Raw genomic sequence first — 19,510 nt, 5'->3', positions numbered from 1 at the left:
CTTTGCAAGGATTCAGTTGTTTTCCTTCCCAATCACCAACTCTGCCCGTCCAGAAAAAGCACAATAGTTTGTGTACTTCACCAAAAACGTGTTCCCTTCATAGCTTTCTTAAAGTTTTTGTATTTCATTCTTAATTTTAAAAAGTACATCATCTAAAGAAGAAGCATCTCTATTTACTCCCCACTGAAAATAAGTAGTAATGCTAAAGAGACAATAATGCTCATCCCTAGCCATCTCAAAGCCTGGCACAACTCCATGATATTACAATACAATCAAACTAAAAGTGGAATGTACATGGTTAAGTCAAACCTAAGAAAAAGCCTTCTCAGCCAGATCAGCAATGCAGTCATGTTGGAAGCGTGGGAAAGACTGATAGCATGTACTTGTTTTCGCCCTGGGATAAATGGTACTATTATAATTTCCAGCTCAGACACTCCTTTTGCCTCATGGAAAGAAATGTCTTATTCGTTTTAACATAGGACATTTAAAACTTACCCAAGTCAAGTAATCAGTTTCTGACAGTGAGATTCAGAAAATTATGGTTAAAAAAATAAATAATTTATTAAAGAAATTTCTCATAGCTTATTTTCCAAGGGTATGTGGACAATGACCCAGAGTACTAGTTACCTAAAATCATGGAAATATATGAAAATATTACTAAGTCATCTAGCTCCCTCCCTGCTAAAAAAGCTTTAAAATTAAATTATAATATGGAAAGCAAGAATAAGAATATTTGTGTTTACTCAACACATTTATTTTCTTTGGGTACTAAGGTGTGGAGGGAGGGATAAAAAGGGGGGGGAGAGGGGGCAGTTGCCCTGGCTGAGAATGCCAAGCAAACATGAGACTGATTAGTTTTGGGAGGAAACTAGACAGCAATTCTGTCTATGTCAGGATTGTTCGAGCCAAGCAGGTGGATTCTGCGGAGGCCTTTTGAGTTGCTGAAACTGCCTCATAGATCTTCCTTACAGATTAATTCACTTGTCTGTCTACTGGCAACTATAGTGGGATACAAATCCACAAGCTTTGAATTAGAGATCCATTGAGGTCCATTGTACCACAGAGCTTGGGGTATTGCAGGGCCCTCCCGTTCTGCCATAATCTGGACACCATTTAATGGGATATAAGGAACTAATTTTGAAGATGAGGAAAAATATCTTCTGGACATTTTGCTGCCTGGTTTTTGTTTTTTTGGGGAGGGAGCGGGTTGTTTTTTGTTTACAAAATGGAAGACTTGCCATAAGCAAGGGTCTTATGCAGAAATAAACCTCCTTAGAATAGTCTTGAAGTATTCCTGATGGAACCCATCCTATATTTCCTTTTTCTTGTCCCTCGAGTTTCAAATCCAAGAACTGACCTTCCTCTCAGGAAGAAGAGTCTGAGCCGCCGTGACAGCTTTTCTTGGCGACTGCCTTTTTGAGAGTAGTGCTTTGGGTAGGTGCAAGGATCCTTATAACACCCTTAGTAAGAGTCTGAAAGACAAATCTATGACTGAGCTTAAAATGGCCAGTGTTTTGTATTCCCTCCCCTCCTCCCATGTGCATTCTTTGGGGGAGGCAGCAAGGAATGGGCTCCTGCACTTTTACCCTGTCTGAATCAGACAGAGATTCCAACATACAACACAGAGCTAAGGAAATTCCTGCAGAGCTAGTGGGATGGGTGTCTGGATTATTTGAGAGAGACAGGGTGGGTGAGGTACTATCTTTTATTGGACCAGCTTTTGTTGACCAATTATTTTAATCTTTTTGTCTGCTTCACAGGGCTGCTGCTTCTTTGATCCCCTTGTCAGACGCAAGTCTTGGAGGAGGGTATGTTCATAGATTCCTGACTCCTTTATGGGGATTTTTATCCAGCATGGCCAGACTCAGGAATCACCAATTGGAACTGTGGTCACCTGGCTGATGGAAGAGGGAACTGGAGCTGCCCCAGGAAAAGCAACCTCCACCCTTATATACCTTGAATGGAAAAAACTTACATAGATAAGTCTAACTGGAAAAACAGCAGCTAGTTAAGGCCTTTGATAACAGACCATGAAATATGTGGACTGTTGGGTATTCTGTGGAGTTGGGCACAATGGTCCCTTATTGCCATCTTGATAGCCTCTCCAGCCTGGCTTTTGTCTAGCCTTGTTAATAAGGCGGTCTGGATGATTCGTTTGTGGGCTAGGCAGGAGATGGGGAGAAAGAGAGGAAGGGGCATTTCCCCAGCCATAAAACCAGTAGAGCTCACTATCCATGCATTACCTGGAAAGAGGTTTAGGAATTGAAGGTTTTTCATTTGACCACCTGCCAAACAAGTATCTAGCAGGTTATGAGGGGCATACCAGAGCATGCACCACCTGCAGTGCCTCAGCAAGAGAGAGAAGCCAAGAATTCAGAGGCTCAGCCCCAGAAGACAGCCAAACCATTTGACACAGATCCAGACACATTAAAGCTCAACTGCCCCCAAATTTATTTTTTAGTAGAAAAGTTTTAGATCCTAAGACCTGCAGCACAGAAGTCTGTCCTGTCCTACTTATAAACGAGGTGGCAGGACAAAACTGGCAGCCTTTTCAACAGATATCCATGAGCCAGGAATTAACAAGCTTTCACAGACCTGGTGTAGCTGCCCCTTTTTGGAGGCTCACCAGGCTGCTGAGATTGGATCCATATGCTTTTAAGCTCCTCTGGCTCTGAGGGAGCTCCAGGCACCCTCTTTCTTTGGCCTCTAGGCTCACTCCCCGGGAACAGACTCTTGTCTGGTACCCCTTCTTGGTCCAGCTGCCCTAGCCCCAAGAACAGTGCAGAACACACACGCCCAGTAACTTAAGTAAACACTTTCCAGAACTCCACCCTAATGGGTACTCAGGTGTATAGTTTAATTCTTCCGTGACGTGATAGTTGAAGCAGATAAACAAGAATTTGCAGAGGAATTTCTAAACCAATCACTTTACAACAGGGTGGAATGATTTAAAATTCAGTGGTTTTCAAACTTTTTTTCTGGCAACCCAGTTGAAATAAATTGTTGATGCCCACGATGCAACGGAGCTGAGGATGAGGGGGGTTTGGGGTGGTGGGAAGGGCTCAGGGCTGGGGCAGAGGGTTGAGGTGCGGGGGTGAGGGCTGCGGAGTTTGGCCAGGGATGAGGCGTTTGGGGTGCAGGAGGGGGCTCCAGGTTTGGGGGGGAATCAGGGCTGGGGCCGGGGATTGGGGTGCGGGAGCAGGTCAGGGCTCTGGGCTGGGAGTGCAGGCTCTGGGCTGGGGCCGGGGATGAGGGGTTTGGGGCGCAGGAAGGGGCTCTGGGTTTGGGAGGGCTGGGGCAGGGGATTAGGGCGCAGGCTTACTTCAGGCAGCTCCCAGTCAGCGGCGCAGCGGGGGTGCTAAGGCAGGCTTCCTGCCTGTCCTGGCACCGCGGACCACACTGTGCTCCGAAGCAGCCAGCAGCACGTCCAGCTCCTAGGTGGAGGCGCAAAAGCTCCTCCATGTGGCTTTCTCCCCCAGGCACTGCCCCCCCCCCCAGCTCCCATTGGCCAGGAACCCCAGTGCTTGGGGCGGGGGCAGTGTGCGGAGCCCCATGGGCCACCCGCCTAGGAGCCGGACCTGCTCCCAGCCGCTTCTGGGGTGCAGTGTGGTGTCAAAACAAGTAGGGACTAGCCTGCCTTAGCCGGGCAGCACCATCGACGGGACTTTTTACGACCCGGTGAGCGGTGCTGACCAGAGCCGCTGTGACCCAGTGCCTTACATTCCGCGACCCAGTACTGATTTAAATCACCATGGGGAAAGCCTTGATTTACATAATTGATTTTAATCAACTTTTCCATTTGTACTTCAGTTAATTTTCTAAAGAAGGTGCATTTTCATTAGTTGATATAACCATTAAAACATGTTGCTTTAAACTAAACAGAGCCTTTACACTAGATTTGATACATCTTTTTGCTATCTAGAAGGGTCCCTATATACACATTTATTTAAGCAATAATATAGCTTAATATTTTCAGATTCTTATTTATTGTACATTTTTAGTTTGTTAGAAAATGATGAATGATATATTGCTTATTTACTAGATAATTAACTTTTAGCTCACGGTTTGTGGCAAGCTGTATTAGGATGGCAACTGGAATTTAAACACACAAAACAGCATATAAAGTTTGTTTTTACTAAACAAAACACCCTTAATTGATTTAGATACACAAATCTCTCTTAACAAAACATGTTTCACACTTACACAACTAAAAATTTTATTAAACAGAGGGGTTAACTGTAGTCAGTTAAACAAACTGATTTCAGGTCAGCCTGGGGAAATTTTAAATATGCCAAACAAAAGTAACAGTCTCTTAAATTCCTAATCTCACCCAAATCTCTCAAAAATGAAACAACAGTCTCTTAAATTACTTAGGCTGATCTATTGGTCCATATTCATAATGCTTGACTTCAAAAGTTAGATTTTTTCCCAATTTTTTTTCTTTATATAGAGCCTTTAACTCCATTTTTCATAGAGGCTCATGCATTCAAAATATTTATTTAAATGCTTTCAGAGATTACAGTAAATTTAAGCCTTAATGTATTTTGCATTAAATTCAGATTCATGTTAAACAGGTTTATTTTTTAAAAAGAAAAAAATACAATTTAAACAAAATAAAAAATCAGTTAAGTTTTTCAAAAAGTCACCAATTTTTATCCACTCTGCTTTATTTTAGGGTATGTCTATACTTACCTCCGGGTCCGGCGGTAAGCAATCGATCCCGGAAGTGCTCGCCGTCGACACCGGTACTCCTGCTCCGCGAGAGGAGTACATGGAGTCGACGGGGGAGCCTGCCTGCCGCGTCTGGACCCGCGGTAAGTTCGAACTAAGGTACTTCGACTTCAGCTACGTTATTAATGTAGCTGAAGTTGCGTATCTTAGTTCGAAGTGGGTGGTTAGTGTGGACCAGGCCTTAGACAACATGAGATGCCCCAATTGGTGCAAAATAAGAAACATCTGTATACAATTCCCTGCCTCAGTTTCCTCACCACTCTTGAGCATTCTTTGTCATTTGGTATATAACAGTTCAGGCTTCCAGGCCCCCTCTCCTGGACCTCACTCCTCCAGCTCAAGCTTCTCTTCTGAATCATGGAGTCTGCTTTGACTCCTGCAACCAGCTTCCTTTGGCTTCTGTTGGTCTGACAGTCACAAGGTTCCCTCTAGCCTAGGGCAAGGCCTAGTCAGCTAAAGGTCCTCAATGACCACCCTATTCAGTCCCCTCTTTCCTTGCCACATTCAATATGATGCAAACAGTTAAGATCACCACCCAGGCATAAACATACAGAGTTCATAATATCATACAGAAATCATAAATTGCACACAAACTGTCCCACATGCCTGAGTTCAACCCAAAAGATGGAAGCAGGATGAAGACCTACTATAGGATTTATAAACTTTACCATGCTGAAGAAAATAAAGTGCAGAGCATCAATGGGTTTGTTACAACAAATTTAAAAGAATTTTCTACAATGTTTGAATTTGTGGGAACATCTTTAGTAATGCAGCGTACAACAGAAGACATGCCAAGAGGCATTAAATGGACACCCTTCTCATCCCATGAAGACCTGGACTTTGCAGATGATCTCGCTCTCCTATCACATACCCAACACCATATACACCTCTACCCAGATATAACACGACCTGATACAACACGAATTCGGATATAACATGGTAAAGCAATGCTCCGGGGGGGGCGGGGCTGCACACTCCGGTGGATCAAAGCAAGTTCGATATAACGTGGTTTCACCTATAATGCGGTAAGATTTTTTGGCTCCCAAGGACAGCGTTATATTGGGGTAGAGGCGTATAAGAAAAAACAACTCGACTCAACGCATTCAGTCAGCAAATTGGACTGAAAAATCAACCACAATAAGACAGATATCATGACCTTTACTATTGCCTCACCATCACCAGTAGGGATAGAGGATTATGTTCTCACCAATGTAGAAACATTCACATACTTGGGCAGCACCATCAGCCAGGACAGTGGAACAAGCCAGGACATCCAGAACAAAATCAATAAAGTCAGGACCACTTTCAGGAGCTCAATAGAGTCTAGAAATCATTAACATACAAAACCAAAACCAAACTCAAGATTTATCAGAGCAGCGTACATTCAACATTACAGTGCAGAATGCTGGGGAATGAGAAAGGATGACATGTCCAAACTATCTTCGTTCCATACAACCTGCCTCAGAAAAATCCTCCATATCTTTTGGCCCAGGACAATCTCAAACCAAGACCTGTTTACACAGTGCTGCCAAGAGGACATGAGCACCATCATTGCCAGGAGGCATTGGAGATGGATTGGCCATGTGCTTCAGATGGAAACTGATTCCATCACCAGAGTGGCAATAAGATGGACACCTGAAGGCAAGCAAAAACAAGGCCGCTGGAAAACAACATGGCAAAGAGCTGTGGAAGCCGAGCTGAAAAACCTGGGGCACAGCTGGTGAACCATTAAAAGACTTGCCAGAAACAGACAGGAGTGGAGGAGCTTCGTTGCTGCCCTAAACACCAGAGGCATAATGGGAACATGATGATGATGATCTTTAGTAAATATAAGCAGCAGAAATGTCTTATCTGAGTTAGCTTACTGGGCATCTGCTACAATTTTAGCAGACTTCCATGAAAACTCACCCAGTCAGTGACATCACCTAGGCCAGTGGAGCACCATGTTTGCAGCAAAAAAGAATGCAGTGGAAACTTACAAGAACCAATGGGCTAAAAATAACGTACATAATGATTATATATTTTAAACCCAAGATAAATGGAGTTTTTTGTGGAGGAAGCATTAAGACCATAGGTTATACACCACAGATCTAGAAGGCCTTTTCCAAGTCTACCTTTTATAATGTCAACCACAAACATTATCTAGACATTTCTGTGAGGAGCACCAGAGAAATTCTAGTAAGTATACTTCAAAGATGACATGAGGCAGTTATCTCAGAATTCTAGGAAGTCCGCAGACTCAGGAGGACAACAATGTATCTTCAGTTCATATTCAGGAGGTTTATTTCACTACTGTAATGACTAACTTTTTTTTTTTTTTAAATCATGTGTGAGGTTCGTACAACCCATCACACAAGTCAGGTAAGAGTTAATGGGCTACTGGAGGCCCAATCAACCCCACTTCAGGACATCTGAAGCAGATGTCAGGCCTTAGGCCTGGTCTACACTATGACTTTAATTCAGATTTAGCAGCGTTAAATCGAATTAACCCTGCACCCGTCCACACAACGAAGCCATTTATTTCGAAATAAAGGGCTCTTAAAATCGATTTCTGTACTCCACCCCGACGAGCGGAGTAGCGCCAAAATTGATATTGTCATTTCGAATTAGGGTTAGTGTGGCCGCAATTCGATGGTATTGGCCTCCGGGAGCTATCCCACAGTGCACCATTGTGACCGCTTTGGACAGCAATCTGAACTCGGATGCACTGGCCAGGTAGACAGGAAAAGCCCCGCGAACATTTGAATTTTATTTCCTGTTTGCCTAGCGTGGAGAGCACAGGTGACCACAGATAGCTCATCAGCACAGGTAACCATGCAGGCCGATAATCGAAAAAGAGCACCAGCATGGACCGTACAGGAGGTACGGGATCTGATCGCTATATGGGGAGAGGATTCAGTGCTAGCAGAACTTCGTTCGAAAAGACGAAATGCCAAAACTTTTGAAAAAATCTCCAAGGCCATAATAGGGACTCAGATCAGTGCCGCGTGAAAGTCAAGGAGCTCAGACAAGTATATCAAAAAACAAAGGAGGCAAACGGTCGTTCTGGGTCAGAGTCACGGACATGCCACTTCTACGCCGAGCTGCATGCAGTTCTAGGGGGGGCCGCCACCACTACCCCACCTCTGACCGTGGATTCCGAGAAGGGGATAATCTCATCAGCCACACTTGAGGATTCTGCAGACGGGGAAGAGGAGGAGGAGGAGGAGGAGGACGAGCTTGCGGAGAGCACACAGCACTCCGTTCTCCCCAACAGCCAGGATCTTTTTCTCAGCCTGACTGAAGTACCTTCCCAAGCGAGTACCCAAGACCATGACCCCATGGAAGGGACCTCAGGTGAGTTTACCTTTTAAAATATAAAACTTGTTTTAAAAGCAAGCGTTTTTAATGATTACTTTGCTCTGAGGACTTGGGATGCATTCGCGGACAGTACAGCTACTGGAAAAGTCTGTTAATGTGTCTGGGGATGGAGCAGAAATCCTCCAGGGACATCTCCATGAAGCTCTCCTGGAGGTACTCCAAAAGCCTTGCCACAAGGTTTCTGGGCTGTGCAGCTTTATTCCGTCCTCCATGGTAGGACACTTGACCATGCCATGCTTGCAGCAAGTAATCTGGTATCATTGCATGACAAAGCCTGGCAGCGTATGGTCCCGGTGTTTGCTGGCATTCAAGCAACATCCGTTCTTTATCTCGCTGTGTAATCCTCAGGAGAGTGATATCGCTCATGGTAACAAGGTTGAAATACGGGAATTTAATTAAGGGGACAGAGGTGGCCGTTCCTACTGGGCTGTTTGCCAGTGGCTGGAAAGAAATCCTTCCCTGCGGTTAGCCAAGCGCGCGGGGGGGAGAGGGGGGAATTGGCCCTGAGCTTTTCGCGTTTGGCTAGCAGGGATCTTCCCTGATACCAGCCACGCGGTGGGGGGAGGGATAAAGCGATCATCCAGAGAATTGGATGGGGGAGGGATTAGTTTGTTTTCTGCTGCTGAAGGTTAACAGGAAAACCGCAGCACTCAACGGGCTTTGCTTGGTATGTGGGAAAGGAGGACGCAGAAGCCGAAAGACAATGGCTTACCATGGCCGCATGCAAACCGAATTCTGTTGCCCGGACCTGCGTCTGTGATCTCTAGCAGCAAAGCCACAGGCACTCAATATTAAGAGGCAAAATGCGACCTTGCTCAGAAATCACATGTGCTATGTAATGTGAATAGTGTTGGTCACCGTGAAAGAGTATAAGCATTGTTCTGCAAAATGTATCTTTTTAAAAAATTCTCTCCTTTTTTCCCTCCCTCCAGCAGCTGCAAATTTTTCAAGCCTCCCTCCTCCGTCCCGAAGGCTATCTCAGATAAGGCGTCGGAAAAAGAAGACGCGAGACGAGATGTTCGCGGAAATCATGGAATCCACCCGCAGTGAAAGAGCTCATCTGAATGAGTGGAAGGACACGGTTTCAAAGTATAGGAAAGAAGCCAGTGAACATGAGGACAGGAGGGACCAACGTGAGGACAGGAGGGACCAACGTGAGGACAGGAGGGACCAACGTGAGGACAGGAGGGACGGTCGAGATGAGAGGTGGCGGCAGGAAGGTCAGAGGAGGCAGGATGCAATGCTGGGGCTGCTGCATGAGCAAACAGACATGCTCCGGCGTCTGGTGGAGCTTCAGGAACGGCAGCAGGATAACAGAGTGCCGCTATAGCCCCCGTATAACCCCCCTCCCCATGTTCCATAGCCTCCTCACCCAGACATGCAAGAACGCAGGGGGGAGGCTCCGTACACCCTCCCATTCCACCCCAGTGGACAGCCCAAGCAAAAGGCTGTCATTTTTTTAACCTTTTTTTAGTAGCCTTTTCCTTCCCGCCGATCCTCCTCCCAAACCCCACCCGGGTTCTCTCCCTCTTTTTATAATCAATTCATAAAGAATAAATGATTTTTAAACTATAGTGACTTTATTTCCTTTGAAAGCAAGCTGGGGGAAGGGGGAGGGTGGGTTCCTTACAGAGAATGAGTCAATAAAGGGGGCGGGTTTTCATGAAGGAGAAACAAACAGAAATTTCACACTGTAGCCTGGCCAGTCATGAAACTGGTTTGCAAAGCTTCTCTGATGCGCAGCGCTTCCTGGTGTGCTCTTCTAATCGCCCTGGTGTCTGGCTGCGCGTAATCAGCAGCCAGGCGATTTGCCTCCCACCCCGCCATAAAGGTCTCCCCCTTACTTTCACAGAGATTGTGGAGCACACAGCAAGCAGCAATAACAATGGGGATATTGGTTTGGCTGAGGTCTGAGCGAGTCAGTAACAATCGCCAGCGACCTTTTAAATGGCCAAATGCACATTCCACCACCATTCTGCACTTGCTCAGCCTGTAGTTGAACAGCTCCTGACTCCTGTCCAGGCTGCCTGTGTATGGCTTCATGAGCCATGGCATTAAGGGGTAGGCTGGGTCCCCAAGAATAACTATTGGCATTTCAACATCCCCAACCGTTATTTTCTGGTCCGGGAAGTAAGTCCCTTGCTGCAGCCGTTTAAACAGATTAGTGTTCCTGAAGACGCGAGCGTCATGAACCCTTCCCGGCCAGCCCATGTTGATGTTGGTGAAACGTCCCTTGTGATCCACAAGTGCTTGCAGCACCATTGAAAAGTACCCCTTGCGGTTTATGTACTGGGTATCCTGGTGCTCCGGTGCCAAGATAGGGATATGGGTTCCATCTATCACCCCACCACAATTAGGGAATCCCATTGCAGCAAAGCCATCCACTATGACCTGCACATTTTCAAGAGTCACTACCTTTCGTAGCAGCAGCTCAGTGATTGCTTTGGCTACTTGCATCACAGCAGCCCCCACAGTAGATTTGCCCACTCCAAATTGATTCCCGACTGACCGGTAGCTGTCTGGCGTTGCAAGCTTCCACAGGGCTATCGCCACTCGCTTCTCAACTGTGAGGGCTGCTCTCATCTTGGTATTCTGGCGCTTCAGGGCAGGGGAAAGCAAGTCACAAAGTTCCATGAAAGTGCCCTTATGCACGCAAAAGTTTCGCAGCCACTGGGAATCGTCCCACACCTGCAATACTATGCAGTCCCACCAGTCTGTGCTTGTTTCCCGGGCCCAGAATCGGCATTCCACGGATAGAACCTGCCCCATTAACAACATGATCTCCAAAGCACCGGGGCCCGCGGTTTGAGAGAATTCTGCGTCCATGTCCTCATCACTCTTGTCGCTGCGCTGCCGTCGCCGCCTCCTCCTCTCCTCGTTTTTCTGGTCCTGGCTCAGCATAAACTGCACGAGAACGCGCGAGGTGTTTACAATGTTCATGACTGCTGTCTTGAGCTGAGCGGGCTCCATGCTTGCCGTGGTATGGAGTCTGCAGTGTTCACCCAGGAAAAAAGGCGCGAAATGGTTGTCTGCCATTGCTTTCATGGAGGGAGGGGTGAGGCTGTACCCAGAACCACCTGCGACAATGTTTTTTGCCCCATCAGGCACTGGGATCTCAACCCAGAATTCCAATGGGCGGGGGAGACTGCGGGAACTATGGGATAGCTATGGGATAACTACCCACAGTGCAACACTCCGGAAATCGACGCTAGCCCCGGTACATGGACGCACACCGCCGAATTAATGTGCTTAGTGTGGACGCATACATTCGACTTTATACAATCTGTTTCCAAAATTCGAATTATATAAATTTGGATTAATCCCGTAGCGTAGACATACCCTTGATGAAGGAGCTAAAAGGGGAGTGAGCCAACTGATTTTTCCCCTGGGTGTGAGAGGGAGCACACCTTGAGCTCTGATTGCGGGAAAGAAGACTGGCTGGGGCCAGGAACTGGGGAAGACTACTGCTACCAGGCTCTCCTTGAGGTAAGGGGAAAACTTACATTTCTTCATGTTGATTTTGGGTACCCCAAAAGGGGAGGAACTTTTGTGTGACATAGCCAGAGGGCTAAAATCACCTCAACCTAGAAGGTGTTGGAGGCTGAGTGGAGTAGCAAAAGGCCAGAAGGGAAACAGAGGCAGACCCACTGCTACATTACCCCATGCCATAACGGACCATGTGGCCACATAATAAAAGTTTGAACTCTGCGGGAATTGAGAGGCATTCCCAAGCCACACTAAACCCTCAGACTGTCAAATACTCATCTTTCAGTGTCTCGCAATTTCCTGATTTCAATAGCTCCCCAGTCTCCTAGAGTATCTTCCAGGGGAGATAAAATATGAATTTCTAACAAACAAACTAGGGAAAGATACTACCCCTTCATCTCATAGAAACAAAACTGAGCTAAAGCTCCTCTTCTACCCTGTCTCCCCATTTTGCAGGTTAGTGTCATGGACAAGAAAAAAAGTCATGGGTACAATCTCAACACAATCTTCTCCAGAGTTCTGTAACACCTGAATGCTACACAACACAATATAAAATCTAACAGAGATAACTGTTTTTAATAATCACAAAATGACAGGAAACTAAATTGTCTTCAGATCATTTTCAAAAAACACTAAAAAGGACTTTCAGTGATGTTGTATGTGAATGCTGCCAGTGAACTGCACCAAGAGCTCTTTTAATAACCTGAAAATTTAACTGAATCCTACAAAGTGTGGAAACATGGACAAATTGCTAAGGACAAGTACAAAAAATTGCACAAGCATGTAGGGATAAAAAAGCAGAAAGTCTAATGCATAAAACAAGTTACACCCAACAAGGGATAAAAAAGGCAATAAGAAGAGTTTCTGTAAGTAGATGAAGAGCAAGAAAAAGATGAAGGAAAGTGTAGGTCCAGTACCTAACAGGGTAAGATAGCTAACAACAGAAGACTACGAAGGCTGAGCTGTTTAACACCTATTTTGCTTCAGCCTTCATTAAAAAGATTGTGACCAAATGCTTAACACAATTAATATTAACAACAAGGGGGAAGGAACTCAAGCCAGAATAGAGAAGAAACAGGTTAAGGAATATTTAGGTAATTTAAATGTATTCAAGTCAGCAGGACCTAATGAAGTTCACCCAAGGAACTAGCTAAAACAGTCTCTGAATCGTTAGCAATTACCTTCAAGAACTCATTGAGGACAGGTACTTATGTTTGTCCTTTGCCAATCTTTTAAAAGGCAGAAGAGGACCCCAGGAATTATAGACCAGTCAGCCTAACTTTGATACCTGGAAAGATACTAGAACAAATTATGAAACAATCAATTTATAAGCACCTATAGGATAACAGGGTTATAAGGAATAGACAGCATGGATTTCCCAAAGACAAATCATGCCAAACCAACCTAATTTCCTTCTTTAAGAGGGTTACGGCCTACTGGATGAGGGGGAGAGTAGTAGATGGAATATATCTTGATTTAAGTAAGACTTTTGACACAGTCCCACATGACATTATCATAGGCAAACTAGGGAAATGTGCTCTAGAGCAGTGGTTCTCAAACTAGGGCCGCCGCTTGTTCAGGGAAAGCCCCTGGCGGGCCGGGCCGGGCCAGTTTGTTTACCTGCCGCGTCCGCAGGTTCGGCCGATCGCGGCTCCCACTGGCCGTGGTTCACCATTCCAGGCCAACGGGGGCTGCAGGAAGCGGCGCAGGCCGAGGAACGTGCTGGCTGCCCTTTCTGCCCCCATTGGCCTGGAGCGGCGAACCACGGCCAGTGGGAGCCGCGATCGGCCAAACCTGCAGACGCGGCAGGTAAACAAACCGGCCCAGCCCGCCAGGGGCTTTCCCTGAACAAGCGGCGGCCCTAGTTTGAGAACCACTGCTCTAGAGGAAGTTACTATGAGGTGGATGCAAAAATGGTTGAAAGATTGTACTTACAGAGTAGTTATAACTTGTTCACTGTCAAACTGGGAGGGCATAGCTAATGGGGTCCGGCAAGGGTCTGTCCTGGGTCTGGTACTAGTTAATATTTTCATTAATGACCCAATGGAGTGAAATGTATGCTTATAAAATTTGCAGATTACATCAAGTTGGGAGGGATTTCTATCACTTTGGAGGACAGGATTAGAACTCAAAAAATTTTGACAAATAGGAGAACTCATCTGAATTCAACAAGATGAAATTCAATAAAGACAAGTGAAAAGTACTACACATAGCAAGGAAAAATCAAATGCACAACTACAAAATGGGGAATAACTGGCTGGACAACAGTACTGCTAAAAGGATATGGGGGGTTACAGTGGATAACGAAGTGAATGACTCAACAATGCCATGTAGTTGCGAAAAAGGCAAATATTCCAGGGTGTATTAACAGGAGTGTCATATGTATGCAAGACATAGGAGGTAATTGTTCCAATTTATACATCATAAAGAAGAAATATCAAACCCACTGTTAAATTAATGCACTGGTAAGACCTCAGCTGGAGTACCGTATCCCGTTTTAGGCACCACGCTTTAAGAAAGAGATGAACAAATTGGACAGAGTCCAGAGGACAGCAACAAAAATGATAAAAGGTTTAGAAAACTATCCTATGAGGAAAGGTTAAAACAATTGGACATGTTTAATTTTGTGAAAAGACTTATAACAGTCTTCAAAGGCTCCAAGGGCTATTATAAAGAGGAAGGTGACCAATTATTATCCATGTCCACTGAAGGCAGGAAAAGTAGCAATTGGCTTAATCTGAAGCAAAGGAGATTTAGATTAGATACGAGGAAAAACTTTCTAACTATAAAGATAAGTAAGTCCTGGAACAGGCTTCCAAGGTAAGTTATGAAATCCCAGTCCATGGAGATTTTTAGGTTAGACAAACACTTGCCAGGGATGGTCTAGGTTTATTTGGTCTTGTCTCAGCCCAGGAGGCTGGAGTAGATTATTTCGAGGTCCCTTCCAGACATTTTAACTATGTTGCCCATCTACACAACAAAATCAGTCATCCTGGAGAATTTATTTACTATACTTTCCCCTTCCCCTGAGATGATTAAAATATGGTTCCATCTGTAATATAGATAGTTAAAACAGGTTGGATCCTATGTCAGCGCCTTGCTTTAGAATAATCCAAGGAGAAAGATCTCCTTCATGTTGCAAGACAGAGCTACCTGGGGGATGGTCCCCGTTCAAAATGCATGTCCGTTGACAGAGTTGGTTTTTCTAGCAAAGTCTGGACCAAAATGAATCCTGCTTCAGTTTATCACAGGCATGAAGAAAGTTGACTTGATTATACACACTAAAGTAGTGGCAATAATACCAGAGTTATTTTGCTGGAAGCAGATGTGGAGGAGCACAGTACAGCACAGACACTATTTAGGAAAGAGAGTTGTTCATCAGGACTACGAGGTTGTCTCTTAAACTAAATGAATTACTTTTGACTGATCTCTTCCCACACTAGCACTTGCAGAAGAAAATATTTTAAAACTATTCTAGAAAATCCAATTAGAAGTTTCAAGATGTCAAAAATGTATTGTTCAGCAACAACTGAATATCAAATTTAAACTTCTGATCCTTGCCTTCCAGCTCCCCCTCCCCCCACTCTGCCCCAGCCTCTGATCTCTTTTGTATGCTTTTCCCACTGATATTTTTCCCCTTCTTCTATGCTGTCCCTTATGTATGGAACAGCCTTCCATTTCCAATGCACTACGCAAACCTCCTCCCACAAGACTCAAGAAAGAATAGAGACCTACAAAGGTAAGAGATAAATAAAATAACTAATTATGATAGGGACTCCCTTCTCTAGTTCTCCCATCACTTCTTGTCTCACTTGTCTCTCTTTTTAGGACTTGAGTAAAATTTTCAAGAGCTCTGATGTGACTAAGGAGCACACACCCCATTTTCTCAGTGATTTTCAAGAGCCTAAAGCCTGGTCTACGCTACAGGGTTAGGTCGACATAAGCTGCCTTGTGTCAACCTAGCTGTGGAAGTGTTTTCACTTTTGGCTCCGGCCAACGTAAGTGCCTCTTCACACTAATTTAGTAACAGCATCTTCCTGAGCTGCCTAGAGTCACAATCGATGTAATTAGGTCGATGCACTGTCGGTGTAGACACTAAGTTGCTTACTGACAATACAATCAATACACACACTCCTGGTGAGGACGTGCACTGCCAACACAAGGAGCCCTGTGCACATACATAAGCCAGTTAACTGTGGTGGCTGTATGCCAACGTAAGTTACGTAGACATAATTCTGTAGTGTGCACATGGCCTAAGTCACTTTTGAAAATGGCGCTTAGCCTCCTAATTCACTTTGATGCGTTTAGAAGTGTTACCCCTTACCTATGCTAGGCAAAAAGATGTTTCTATAAAATAGCGTAGCTTTATCTAGACAAGGACTTAGGTGTAAGGGCTTGTCTACACAAAAGCTTGTACTACTTCCATTATTTTTTGTATATTTACTTTCAGTTTAAACTGGTGCAAGTTTGTGTAGATGTCTATACTGATTTCGTTTAATCCTGTAAAATGACACTAAACAGAAACAAAACTCTCAAGCCAAAATACCAGTCCCTGCACACAAAACTTGCACCTGTTTAATGAAATCAATATAAATTAGGGCTGTCAATTAATCGCAGTTAACGCATGCGATTAACTCAAAAATTAATCGCAATTAATCACACTTATAACAATAGAATACCAATTGAAATTTATTAAATATTTTTGGATGTTTCTCTATATTTTCAATATTGATTTTAATTACAACTCAGAATACAAAGTGCACGTGCTCACTTTATATTATTTTTTATTACAAATATATGCACTGTAAAAATTATAAACAAAATAAATAGTATTTTTCAATTCACCTCATACAAGTACTGAAGTGCAATCTCTTTATCGTGAAAGTGTAACTTACAAATGCAGATATTTTTTGGTTACATAACTGCACTCAAAAACAAAACCGTGTAAAACTTTAGAGCCTACAAGTCCACTCAGTCCTACGTCTTATTCTGCCAATCGCTAAGACAAACAAGTTTGTTTACATTGACGGGAGATACTGCTGTGTGCTTCTTATTTACAATGTCACCTGAAAGTGAGAACAGGCATTCACATGGCACTTTTGTTGCCGGTGTTGCAAGGTATTTAAATGCCAGATATGCTAAACATTCGTATGCCCCTTCCATGCTTTGGCCACCATTCCAGAGGACATGCTTCCAATTTGTGACTATACTCCTTGGGGGGAGAATTGTATGTCTCCTGCTCTGTTTTACCCGCATTCTGCATATATTTCATGTTATAGAAGTCTCGGATGATGAACAAGCACATTTTCGTTTTAAGAACACTTTCACTGCAGATCTGACAAAACGCAAAGAAGGTACCAATGTGAGATTTCTAAGGATAGCTACAGCACTCGACCCAAGGTTTAAGAATCTGAAGTGCCTTCCAAAATCTGAGAGGGACGGGGTGTGGCGCATGCTTTCAGAAGTCTTAAAAGAGCAATGATCTGATGCAGAAACTACAGCACCCGAACCACCAAAAAAGAGTATCAATCTTCTGCTGGTGGCATCTGACTCAGATGATGAAAATGAATATGCGTCAGTCCGCACTGCTTTGGATTGTTATCAAGCAGACCCCATCATCAGCATGGAAATATGTCCTCTAGAATGATGGTTGAAGCATGAAGGGACATATGAATCTTTACCGCATGTGGCATGTAAATATCTTGCAACACCAGTTACAACAGTGCCATGAGAACGCCTGTAAACAAGCCTGTAACACTGTAAACAAGAAGCTGGCAACATTATCTCCTGCAAATTGTAACCAATCTTGTTTATCTGAGTGACTGGCTGACCAAGAAATAGGTCTGAGTGAACTTGTAGGCTCTAAAATTTTACATTTTATTTTTGAATGCAGTTGTTGTTTTTACATAATTCTACATATGTAAGTTCTACTTTCATGATAAAGAGATTGCACTACATTACTTATATGAGGTGAATTGAAAAATACATTTGTTTTTTACTGTGCAAATATTTATGATCAAAAATATAGTGAGCACTGTACACTTTGTATTCTGTGTTATAATTGAAATTAATATTTGAAAATGTAGTAAACATCCAAAAATATTTAAAATAAATAGTATTATATTGTTTAATCGCACAATTAATTTGTTTAACTGCTTGGCAGCCCTAATACACACCTTCAGTTAAGCTGTGCAAGTTTGTGTTCAAAAATCCAAAATTTCTTGGGGCAGGGAGGGTCTGGACATATCTTGTTCAATTCAAAGCAAAATAATAGCAATAAACTCAGTTCTGTATAGGTGATGCAGCAGAGTTCACAGAAAAAAATGAATTTAATGGATCAATAAATATGAGTAACCTCATGATATTATAACCTCATAATTCTTGTCCTACGCTCGCCTTAACCCTAACAAACCTGGTCAAATTATACTGTATGCAAGATATCATCTATTTTAGGAAGCAACAGAGGGTCCTGTGGCACCTTTAAGACTAACAGAAGTATTGGGAGCATAAGCTTTCGTGGGTAAGAACCTCACTTCTTCAGATGCAAGACGTCTTGCATCTGAAGAAGTGAGGTTCTTACCCATGAAAGCTTATGCTCCCAATACTTCTGTTAGTCTTAAAGGTGCCACAGGACCCTCTGTTGCTTTTTACAGATTCAGACTAACACGGCTACCCCTCTGATACTTGACATCTATTTTAGGGGGCTTATACCTATCACCATAGTATGAGTTTCTCCAGATTAGCACAGCCCAAGTCTCTATTGACCTCTTGCAGAGTCTACAACTCCTCTCCTCTCCAGATTTACAGGGCAGTTTAGAATGAGTTTTTTGGGGGGAGGGGAGCGAGGGGGGAGGCTGTTAGCTTGATTGGTATTTTAATCTTATGCAATTTGCCATGCCAATAAATATTTTATTTGGTTTTACTACACGACGAGAGGACAAGGTTTCACATGAAATATCAAGCGGGAAACATTTGTTTGTCGGTAGCCCTGGCCCCTGACCTGAAGCCAGGCTAGTACCCTGGCGGGGAAGAGTCAGCTGGAGTGGAAGGGGCAGAAGAAAGGTCCGCGGGGGGAAGGGGGCATTGATCAGCCACCTGTGTTGGTATGAGGAGTTTTGTACATGCCGGGGGGGGAGGATGGGCGGCACTGGGAGAACTCAAAGCGCAGCCAGCCCAATGCCCAGGCCGCGCGGGGCTCTGGCTGGGGGCCCAGGCCAGGGGCGGGGGAGAGCTTTGGTTTTCCACTCAGCGCTGTCCCAGGTGAGGCTCCGCTCGGGAGCTCGCCCCCGGGGCTGCAGGCAGCCGAGCAGGCCCCGCGCCTCGCCATGTCCCCGCGGCCGCCCCCGAGTCACGCCGGGTCCTGCCCCCCAGCGAGCCCCGGGCCCGGCCGCAGCAGGTGCCCCCGCCCCGCCATGGGGAGCGAGGTCCGGCCGGGGACACACCCACCTCCTGACCCGCCAGCGGGAGGCCCCAGCCCGGCGCGGCCCCCCCTCCCGCCGGGCGCGCGGGGACACTCACCCTGTGCCGCCGCCCCCAACGCCGCTTCGGGGCCCGCCGCCGCCCCCGCGGAGAGAGCTGGGCCCCGGCGTAACGTGACAAACCGCTGCCCCCTTAGAAGAGGCGGCTGCTGCGCGGCTCGGCTGGCAGGGCGCATGCGCCCAGGGGCTGAGCAGGCTCCGTGCCGCCCGCTGAAGCCGCTGCCAGGCCTCTGCCCGCGCTCGGGGGACCTGGCTCGGGGCCGGGCGGAGCCTGCGCAGGGGGCGGGGCCCAGGGGCAATACGGGTTGCCGAGGTTGAGAGCGGGGGGCAGCGGAGAAGCCGGCTGGGATTGGGGATCCCAGACCGGGACGCTGCAGTGGCTACAAGAACGGGGCGTGGGAACGGGGGGCTTTTTGCTCCATCTCAGCCCCCGCTTCCCAGGGCGGCGCCGCAAA

The sequence above is a fragment of the Emys orbicularis genome, chromosome 1, assembly GCF_028017835.1.
Source record: "Emys orbicularis isolate rEmyOrb1 chromosome 1, rEmyOrb1.hap1, whole genome shotgun sequence".
NCBI classification, from domain to species: domain Eukaryota; kingdom Metazoa; phylum Chordata; order Testudines; family Emydidae; genus Emys; species Emys orbicularis.
The sequence above is the reverse complement of the archived record's forward strand: the minus strand, read 5'-3'. Positions refer to the sequence as shown.